This window comes from Euprymna scolopes, chromosome 45 (genome assembly GCF_053919585.1).
Source record: "Euprymna scolopes isolate OS-2025 chromosome 45, ASM5391958v1, whole genome shotgun sequence".
In the NCBI taxonomy this organism is placed as follows: Eukaryota; Metazoa; Mollusca; class Cephalopoda; order Sepiida; family Sepiolidae; genus Euprymna; species Euprymna scolopes.
The window spans coordinates 39,902,945-39,913,954 of NC_136526.1; positions in this window are offsets into that span (position 1 = coordinate 39,902,945).

Sequence of the window (11,010 nt, forward strand, 5' to 3'; positions counted from 1 at the left end):
AAAAACATATCAGACAAGTATTCAGTCGAATACAATATTATGGATTTAAGATCAAAGCAGATAAATGCGAGTTCTTTTTACAAACAATTAAATACCTGGGTCAAATAATCGATAAAGATGGCAGACGCCCAGACCCAGATAGGGCGACCGCTATTAAAGAAATGCCGGCATCACAATCCCTAAATGACAATTTCATTCAAACCACGAAGCAGAAATTAGCACTGGGTGACACCAGTTCAGACATTTTTTCTGGTTGCGACGAAATATTTTTATACGGTGAAAGGGTTGTCATTCCCCAAACCTTTCAAAAAAAGAATTCTCAGGGATTTTCACATGGGGCATCCAGGAATAAACAGAATGAAAAGCCTAATGAGAAGGTTTATTTATTGGCCAGCTATGGACCAAGATATTACCGACATGGTGAACAGACGCAAAGGCTGTGCACCACCGATAACATATAAACCTTGGCCTCAGGCTGAACAACCATGGTCGAGGATCAACATCGATTATGCGGGACCTGTAGAGGATTTTTACTACCTGATAGTAGTTGACTCTTACTCTAAATGGCCAGAGGTACTAAGATGCAAAAAAACGACCACGGCAACAACGACAAATGTTTTATTGGAATTGTTTGCTTGGTTTGGGGTTGTAGACTGTCTGGTTAGCGACAACGCTACACAGTTCACCTCGACAGAGTTCAGAGAATTCTGCGAGACGTATCAAGTCAAGCATATTACGACACCCCAGTACCACGCCAAAAGCAACGACCAGGCCGAACGCTTCGTCGATACGCTTAAAAGGTCATTAAAAAAGGCGTCCGGTACACCGACAGAAAAGGCCCTTCCACAATTTCTGCAGGTTTACAGAACCACGAGAAATCCGAACAAACCAGATGCGGGATCCCCAGCAGAAATCATGTTTGGACGGAAAATAAAATCCGTATTTGATAAACTGCTACCTAAACACATAGTACACTGCACAACCTCTACAATGCTAACGAAACGGTTTAACAGCGGAGATAACGTGTATTTTAGACATTTTAGAAATAACGTTTCTTTTTGGGAACAGGGCACGATCTTACGAAGAATCGGCCATGTTACATACATCATTCAGGGCCCAAAATTCCAACATAAGAGGCACCTGAACCAAATCAGGAAACGTTTCTACGAGGATGAAGAAGAACCACCGCATGACGAAGTGAAGCGATTGAAACTGTGTATGACTGTTTTGACATAGACCCTCCAAAAGGGATGTCAGAACCGAGATGCTCCGGCAGAAAGAGGAAGTGCACAGACCCCTTGGTGGTCTGCCCCAAAAGGAAGAAATACTAATTTTCACAACCGCAGAAATCAGCTTGGAAGGGGGGGATCACCCTCCAAATGGACTGTTCTATCCATTATATAAACCATAGACCTTTTGATCCCATGTGTGAATTAAACACCAGAGCGACCCTCGCCTGCTAGGTGATGTTTACCACTCTTTTCAGTTGTTATTCCAGTAATACATTGTTTAAACTCTATTCCGTTGTTCTGTTTTGTTTGTGGCTTATTGCAAGCCATAACAACGTTGTAGATATTCACGGTGTGAGCGGATAAAAAAGCAACCTCTGTCATAGCATCAGCCATATACAAACTTCCCATCATACTCAGCACTTTCTGATAAAGTTCTTCTAATAATTAAATACAAACCAGGATGCTGGTATAAGCTTAGTCTAGTACCTATAGTAATATCAAAGTTAAGTTCACTGTTTTCCTCGTCCATAATTTATTCTCGTATGGAATTAATGTACTAGTAAAGTTGATATTCATTTCTAGTCTAATATCTGATATTATTTTGGTCATCTCAAGATCCCTATCGAATAATGAAACGGAAATCGATAGCTTAGAGAAGTTGGTATAAAACATAATATATTGAAATAATTCTCCAAGGTGGAACCGGAACCGGAACCGGTAGAGAGAACAAAGGAAGACAAAAGACTGTATATATCTGTGTGTGTATATATATAATGACTTAGAGTAGTAGTACAACATTTAATTATCAAAATTATGAAGGGAATGCTAATTTTTTAAATATTCCCGAATAAAATACAAAAATGTCAGTCCACCGGTTTCGCCCTCAGTTGTTAAGATCGAGTGTGTTTTATTTATTAAAGAAAAAAATCAATGGGGACTATGTACATTTAAAATCAAGCAGACGTTATAGTGCGTGCACGTACACACACAAACACACACACACACACAAACACACACACACACACATATATATATATATATATATATATATATATATATATATATATATATTAATGAAATCAAAGGAATGTAGTGTTTACCTGATACACGCAATGGTAAACTTCAATATAATATAAATAACAATATTTATATATAGATAATTTAATTCCAACCGAATAAAAAAGCTCAATACGCAATAGAGAGTAGAGCTTATTATAAGAGAAAGAAAATTAAAGCTGTAAGTTGAAATTTACAATCAAAATTTATTGTTCGACTGAATACTCCAAAAAAACATTTTACAAAGTCCTTATTCCGTGGAGTTTCAAAGAATGCTATTCTTGTTATTCTTCCTATAAGAGAACATAAAGAAATCAGCAAATTATATTTGTAGCAATGCTAGAATTTGCTAGTTATGGCATTAAGTGAAACCGCAATTTATTGTAGTTATAAATTGCCAAGAAAAGAGGTGAAAAAATGTTGGATATGTAAAAAGATATAAAAACCATATATATATATATATATATATATATATATATATATATATATATATATATATATATATATATATATGATAGCTGAATATACCTATTTACTATGCCTCCCCACGGGACAGAGTTAGACACCAGGGTCGTTTTTTAACGTGGAGAAAAGGTACAAAAATAAAAATTGTCTCAGTCGTGAAGGATTTCTCCTCCACCGAAAGAGAACTAGAAATAGAAGTGCAGCATCTGAAGAACAGATACTACACTTTGATCTTGTCCCGAGGGCCAAGAACGATAAGATAGCTGAATATAGACCAAATTTTAACATGATGAATTTAAAAATTAAAAATTGTAAGAGCTAACTAATCGGTTTCGTATCTAGCTCAACAGAGCTAAACTGATCTATAATTACGTATTAAAAAAGTCCTATGAAATGAAATCTGGCGGGGACAAAAAAAAAAACTAGGGGGAAATAAAAAGCGGGGAAAGAATCATATAGTAACCTCATTAAGTCCTAAAGGGTTGACTTTTGGGTTTCAAATAGTCTTTATATATGTGGTCTCTAAAATTCTCAAACAAACTCAAGAATGCGAATTGTTTTAATAGTGACCATTTTAATTCGTACTCTATCTTATTTCTACCCTCGCCCATTTAACTAAAGATTTGGATTTCTTATTTACTAGTTTTCTTATTTTAAATAAATAAATTATATATATATATATATATTTACATGGAGTTCACAACTTATCAAGGCCCAAGGGCCACTCGGGGATAAGGGTTATTGTGTGTACAGTAATCAATGGGATAGTGTTGTAATAGTATTGGAGAATTGATAAAGTGTCATTATTTAAGGGGGCGGTTCATCAGGAATTTGTTTGTATTGGACTTGAAGACATTCAGGTTGAAGTCGGGAGGGAAACAGGCAAGCGGAACAGAGTTCCACAGGCATGCAGTTCTAAGAAAGAAGTTTTGTTCATGGAATCAACGTTTTGATTTAGGCACAGATAAGGAGTGGGGGAAATTATTGACGGTGGTTTCAGCTAGTCGGGTGTTTTTTGAAAAAGATTGGCGAGGTGGGACCAGAGAATGGAGCTCAGACGAGCACTTGCCATGGAAATAACGATAGAACAAAGATAGGCTCGCTACGTCTCTTCTGTGTGTATATATATATATATATATATATATATATAGCTACTTCATTTACTCACATAAAATTAATATAGAAAGCATAAATTTACGCGTAAACTTTAAGTATTTACTTCAAAAGTGCTCAATACGTAGGTAGAGCTAGTTAGTAATTTATAAAATATATATGGCGATTAAGCTACACTGAATATTCCGCGTTTCATCCACTCTAGGATTCTTCAGACATGCGCATAAGCCTGAAGAATCCTAGAGTGGATGAAACGCGGAATATTCAGTGTAGGTTAATCGCCATATATATTTTATAAATTACTATATATATATATATATATATATATATATATATATATATATATATATATATATATATATATACCCACAGTTTCATATCTTGTATGTATATTTACTTATATTTTACTATATGAATTTACTTACTTTTTTTTCCTGAAATTGCAGATACCGGCCATCTTCTCTCCTTAAATAATTTTTATTTTTTATCTTTATTCTTTTCTTATTTTATTTTATTTTATATTATATATTATATTTTATATTTTATTTTTTATTATATTTTATTTTTTTATTTTTTATTTATTTTCTATTTATTTATTATATATTTATTTATTTATTTTTATTTTCCTTTTTTATTTGTTTTTATTTTTTATTTTCCTTTTAGTGTCGTTTAATAACTCTTGCTGGCATTTTTTAAGTGATAACCTGTACATTTCAGTTGACCTATATTATTTTGCCCTATATATATTTTCGCGCCTTTAACATTTCCTGTCTGGGTCGTTTTGACTTTTGTTTCTCTTTATTTTATATTTAACTTTATCATTTTCTCTCTCTCTCTCTCTCTCTCTCTCTCTCTCTCTCTCTCTCTCCTTTTTCTTCCTAGATCTTTTTTATTTATAGTTATGTCTCGGAAGTAGAGTGAAAAGCACATCTTATTTTTCTTTTATTAATATTATTTTTTTTCCTTGTACACATGTTTGTGAATTATTCCATGGATTTCTGCCTTTGGATTATTATGGACCATCTTCTTCCAATTACGGGATGTCTTTGGATTTTACTTGTACAAATGGAAATTCTTTTAACTTTCTTGAAGTTTTACATTTGGATTTTACCGTCACTGGATTTTTTATCTTCCACCAGACTATCCATTCATGTGTAATCACCTTTTTCTTTACCATATTCCCTCTGCTTAACTTATTTTGTTTTCAAGTAAGATCTTTGACTTACTTGTTGTTTCATCAAATACTTCTGCATGCAAAATCCGATCCCGCATTTTGCTAATTCCTAACCTCTGATGAGAAGGAAAGTATTTCTTCGAAACCCCGCGGATTAAGGACTATCCATTTATCTAGTGTTTCCTTTTCAGATTAAATATGCTTTTAACTCATTTCAAAGTGTTTTTTAACATCTTTTATTAACTGTTTGCTTGTGTGTATATATATATATATATATATATATATATATATATATATATATATATATATATATATTAGTATTGGGACGATTAGTCGGATCGGAATCGGGAATCGTAAAAATCGGAGCATTTGGGAGCATCGGAATCGGTATCGGAATCGGTAATATTGGTGCCTTTTTTCCGATGCCAAATCGATTCGTTTAATATTCTTTTTTATATGATTTTGTTTAAAGCAAATTTTCCATTGCTGGTAATAATGATAAATTAATAAATATTCATTGATTTTAAAATACCAGTAAAGTTAAAATCGATAGATCCTCCTCCACAAATGTAATGTTGACGTTTGGGAAAATATCTGCATATTTAACTTGTGTTTTTACGAACATCTGAGAAAATAACAATTTTACAGTTAAATAATTAGAGATTTATAAAGAATCGGAATCGGTAATTGTATCGGAATCCGGAAAAATGTTGGAATCCTCCCATCACTTATATATATATATATATATATATATATATATATAACTACTTCATTTACTCACATAAAATTAATATACGTAAGTATAGATTTATGCGTAAACTTTAAGTATTTATTTCAAAAGTGCTCAATGCGTACGTAGTAATTTATAAAATATATATGGCGATTAAGCTACACTGAATATTCCGCGTTTCATCCACTCTAGGATTCCTCAGCCTTATGCGCGAATTCTGTGGTTGTTTATCGTTTTTATATGGTCCTCTTCATAATCTACATGGGTCGTCCCATGTAGATTATGCCTTCATGAAAAATTTGCTATCCTGTACTTTAAAGAACCCCAACATCTATTAAACTATAGAAGAGAAATAGCAAATAACTGTGTTCACAAAATAAAATTTACTCTAGGATAGCGATACAAAATAGTTTTAAAACTAACGAAAACAGTAGAAAATAAACAAATAAATAAATTGAATAAACATGAATATATATAAACGATCACACATACATGTATGTATATATATATATATATATATATATATATATATATATATATATATATATGTATATATATGTGCATATATGTTTGTACACACACATATATATATATATAAACTAACAAAAAAAACACTAACCTAGTTTTAAAACAGATCCTTTGTCGATAAAATGCATGCCCATTGGCTGATAGGAAGGGGCGCGGTGGATACTAGAAAGCTGATTGGCTAACTAAATCCTCAATAGAAGAGGACCATATAAAAACGATAAACAACCACAGAATTCGCGCATAAGCCTGAGGAATCCTAGAGTGGATGAAACGCCGAATATTCCGCGCAGCTTAATCGCCATATATATTTTGTAAATTACTATATATATATATATATATATATATATATATATATATATATGTGTGTGTGTGTGTGTGTGTGTGTGTGTGTGTGTGTGTGTGTGTATATATATAGGTTTAGTTTCATTCGAATAAAACATTGCAGAAACTCAGCGAATGTCTTCTTTGTGACATTTCTGCATTAAATTTTTAGGATCTTTGTTAAACAGACGATCTCGGAGCACTAGACGAGGCGATCATGAAACGCGAACATGCCTCGAATAAGAACAGAAGTATATTGGTTCCTGACAATGTGTTTTAAGACTGAAACAATAGATTTATTGTAGCGACTCATGGTAATTTGGTTTGCCTAAATTTAATAATATATATATATATATAGATAAAGAGAGAGAGAGAGAGAGAGAGAGAGAGAGAGAAATAAAAAAAGGAACAAACCAAGTGATGTGTCCATCAAGGCTTCGTCTTTATTGCGAGACTCCCTCTGGATGAATGAAATCAAGAAAACAAAAGCCACTACAAATATTTGAAAATATATTTTTGATGTAATCAAATGTATGACCCTGTTCCATTTCAGAAACAGAAAACGTCATTAGTAATTCAAAAAGAAAACGGGGGGGTGCACAGCGTTTTGAAAGTGTGTGAGATTTTTTATAACGTCCTAGAGCCGTTAATATATTTTAAAAGATATATATATATATATATATATATATATATATATATATATATATATATATATATATATATATATATATATATATGGGTACACAATTTTATGAAGGATTTTAATAGCACTGGGGGAAATGCCATTATTGAAATTGAGGACTTTTTTTTTTTTTGACGTTTAATCGATAAGAAATGGTTTTGGAGATTAGTTTTCAAACTTTGTAGTATTTCTTATTGATTTAACGTCAAAAAAAAAAAGAGTCCTCAATTTCGATAATGGAATTTCCCCCAGTGCTATTAATAAATATATATATATATATATATATATATATATATATATATATATATATATATATATATATATTATATATATATTATATATTATATATATATGTACATATATATGTATATATATAAAAAGACATATATATATATATATAAGGTACATATATATATGTATATATAAGGTATATATATATATATATGTATATATATATATAAAAGACATATATAAGGTACATATATATATATGTATATATATATAAAACATATATATATATAAGGTACATATGTGTGGCTACGTTACATATATGGCTGTGATCGTCTCGTCTAGTGGTTAGAAACCGTCTGTTTCACCAAGATGGACATCCCTCATATGTATATATATATATATATATATATATATATATATATATATATATATGTATATATATATGTATATATATATAAAAGCCATATATATATAAGGTGTATATATATATATAAAAGCCATATATATAAGGTGTATATATATATGTCTCTTTAAATATATATATTTAAAGATATATATTATATATGTATATATACATATATATATATATATACATATATATATATATATATATATATATATATATATATATATATATCTTTAAATATATTATATATTCCTATGCCTAACATTGTATATGCTTTTATTTCATGCGTCTCCACACTATTCAGTTAAACAGCCGTCGAGAGAGAAGCATCCGTTGATAAAATCCACATTTTTGGACTTGTGTGTATGTTACATAACTCTTCCGAAGGTGACACCTGCGTTGCTCAACTCCCAAACAATACTCATCGGAAGCACTCCCTGTCGTCTATATGTCCTCTCCACTGAACTTTACTTAAAGCTATTTCCTCCCAATTGTTCACGTTCAAGCTTTTCCTCACACACACACACACACACACACACACACACACACACACACACACACACACACACACACATGTACCCAGCTATAAACATGCACGTACATACACGCACCAAACCGGCTCACCTCAATTATGTCCACAGGACTTGTTTCCTCCGGTCGGCGACATAAAGCTAGCTGTAAAACCCCTTTATTCTATCAGTTTACGAGCTGTATTCACCCGTCGTTTCCAATGTAGAGAAATATTCCTGATCGAAAAACACTTTAAATATAGTCCTACTGTTACATAATAAGCAACCTACGCTATTAAGTAGCGATTAAGTCAGCTAGCATACATTTTGATGAGGATCACTCTTAGTACATGTCAGGATGACCTAGATCTGTAAAATAGAGCCGTTCTCAGGGTTGAACAAAATACGGGTGACAAAGCAAGGACAAGAGATCAAACTCTGTAGACAAAACGTAGTCGAACGATATCAGGATATGGTGACGTCACGTTTTGAAGTGAGAGAGAAACGAAGTTTTCCAAAACACCTTTTTCCATTAGAAGCGCACAAATAGGACACGCTAATGACGCAGAGAACTGATAATCCCAGCGGATATTATTTCTGTATTTCTCCGTTATGACGTTACATAGAAAGTAGTTTAAAAAATAGACGATCAGAATATACCTATATAGAATATACCTATATAGAATATGCCTATATAGAATCATTTATAGTCTCTCTCTCCAATAAAATATACCTATATAGAATATACCTATATAGAATATACCTATATAGAATATACCTATATAAAACATACCTATATAGAATCATTTATAGTCGCTCTCCAATAAAACCTTGAAAAAACTCAGGTCCTGGATATGACCTTAAACTATATCCGATGGTGAGGCCCCAGCGTGCGGGCTTTGGGGAGTGTGGAGCCACCCTTTAATTGCCATTGCTCCCAGGTCCACTCTGACTCGGAATGGTAGTACCTGTTAGGGTCCCAACTATGAGTTAAATAGAAACCGACTTGAAAAAAATATATATATATTCTATTAAAAAATTGTTTTTCAAAATAATTAGATTAAACGGCATTAAATAACCTGTAATGGGCTGATATGCCGTAAAACAGAAACAACAAACCATGAAAAAACTCAGCGAACGTCTTCTTTGAGTCTTTTGCTGCGTGAGAGATTTTGTCCATCTCGGTGAAACAGACGGTTTCTGACCACTAGACGAGACGATCACAGCCGCATATGTAATGCAGCCATATTTATGTTTTTCTATGGAGCTGACCTGTAATCGCTCTTAGTGACCCAAAATGGAGCCGAAAGATTTTAATGGTGTTATTAAAATCTGCCAAAAAAAAATGTAACTTTTATTAAAACTTATTTGAATTGTCTTAATGTTAACTATTGATTCTTTATGACTTTGCCGCATGAGAATTTTGAAGATCTTTGTTTAACAGACGATCTCGGACAACTAGACGAGACTGTCATGACAATACGTGAAATGCGACGAAGATGAAAAGTAAACCCTCCCCGCATCTATGTTTAACAGACGTTTGTCTTATTTGCCTTGTTGAAACTCAGCGAACGTCTTCTTTGAGTCTTTGCTGCGTGAGAGATTTCGTCCATCTCGGTGAAACAGACGGTTTCTGACCACTAGACGAGACGATCACAGCCGCATATGTAACGCAGCCACACATAAAAAGAAGCGGAGATGAAACAAAACCTTTGTCAGGGTGAAAATACAGGGGGAAGAGGTCAAACTTCGTGTCAATGTTCCACGGTTATGTTACATTTATTGGATGGAAATCAGTGAAATTTCTACCAAATGAATCGATTACTTGCTCTAGTCGGGAACCTACCACAATGCACCGTAACTCTAACCCTAACCACAATGCACCGGGAGGAAGCTTCACTTGCCCCCTCACAGTGACTTGATCCACAATACATTGTAGTCTATATTACACTTTGCAGAACCTATTATTAATTTTATTAAATTTATTTTATATATAACTAGCTGCCGGATGTTTGGAGATGTGGGTTGAGCAAAAAAAAAAAAAAGTGATAGTAGGCATCCAGGCTCGAACCCGTACCGCGAAGGAGGAAAAGAACGTAAAAAAACAAAAACAAAAAAAAAACAAACGTGACGCCTTAGCTGTTGCTCCCATCGCTAAACCGGAAATGACGTAGGTTTAAATTTAGGCTGGACAATCGAAAAGAGGCGATGACTTTCGAAAATATCGGCGAAAAAAGTTATCCCATCCTGTGGAACATACATACATACATACATACATTTAAACAGACAAGTAAGATATATATATATATATATATATATATATATATATATATATATATATATATATATATATTTACACAGTGATCACCACTTATCAAGGCCCGGAAGCCACTCAGGGATAAGGGTTATTGCAAGTACATTACGTTAGTGTGGAGATTTGATGAAGTGTATATTATAGAAGATGACTGGAATTAAAATTTAAAATGCAGAAGTCTAGTACAATGGTTCAATTGTGCTCTGAATAGAAACAATCATTTTAAAAGCGCCCCTGTTTTATTAAAGA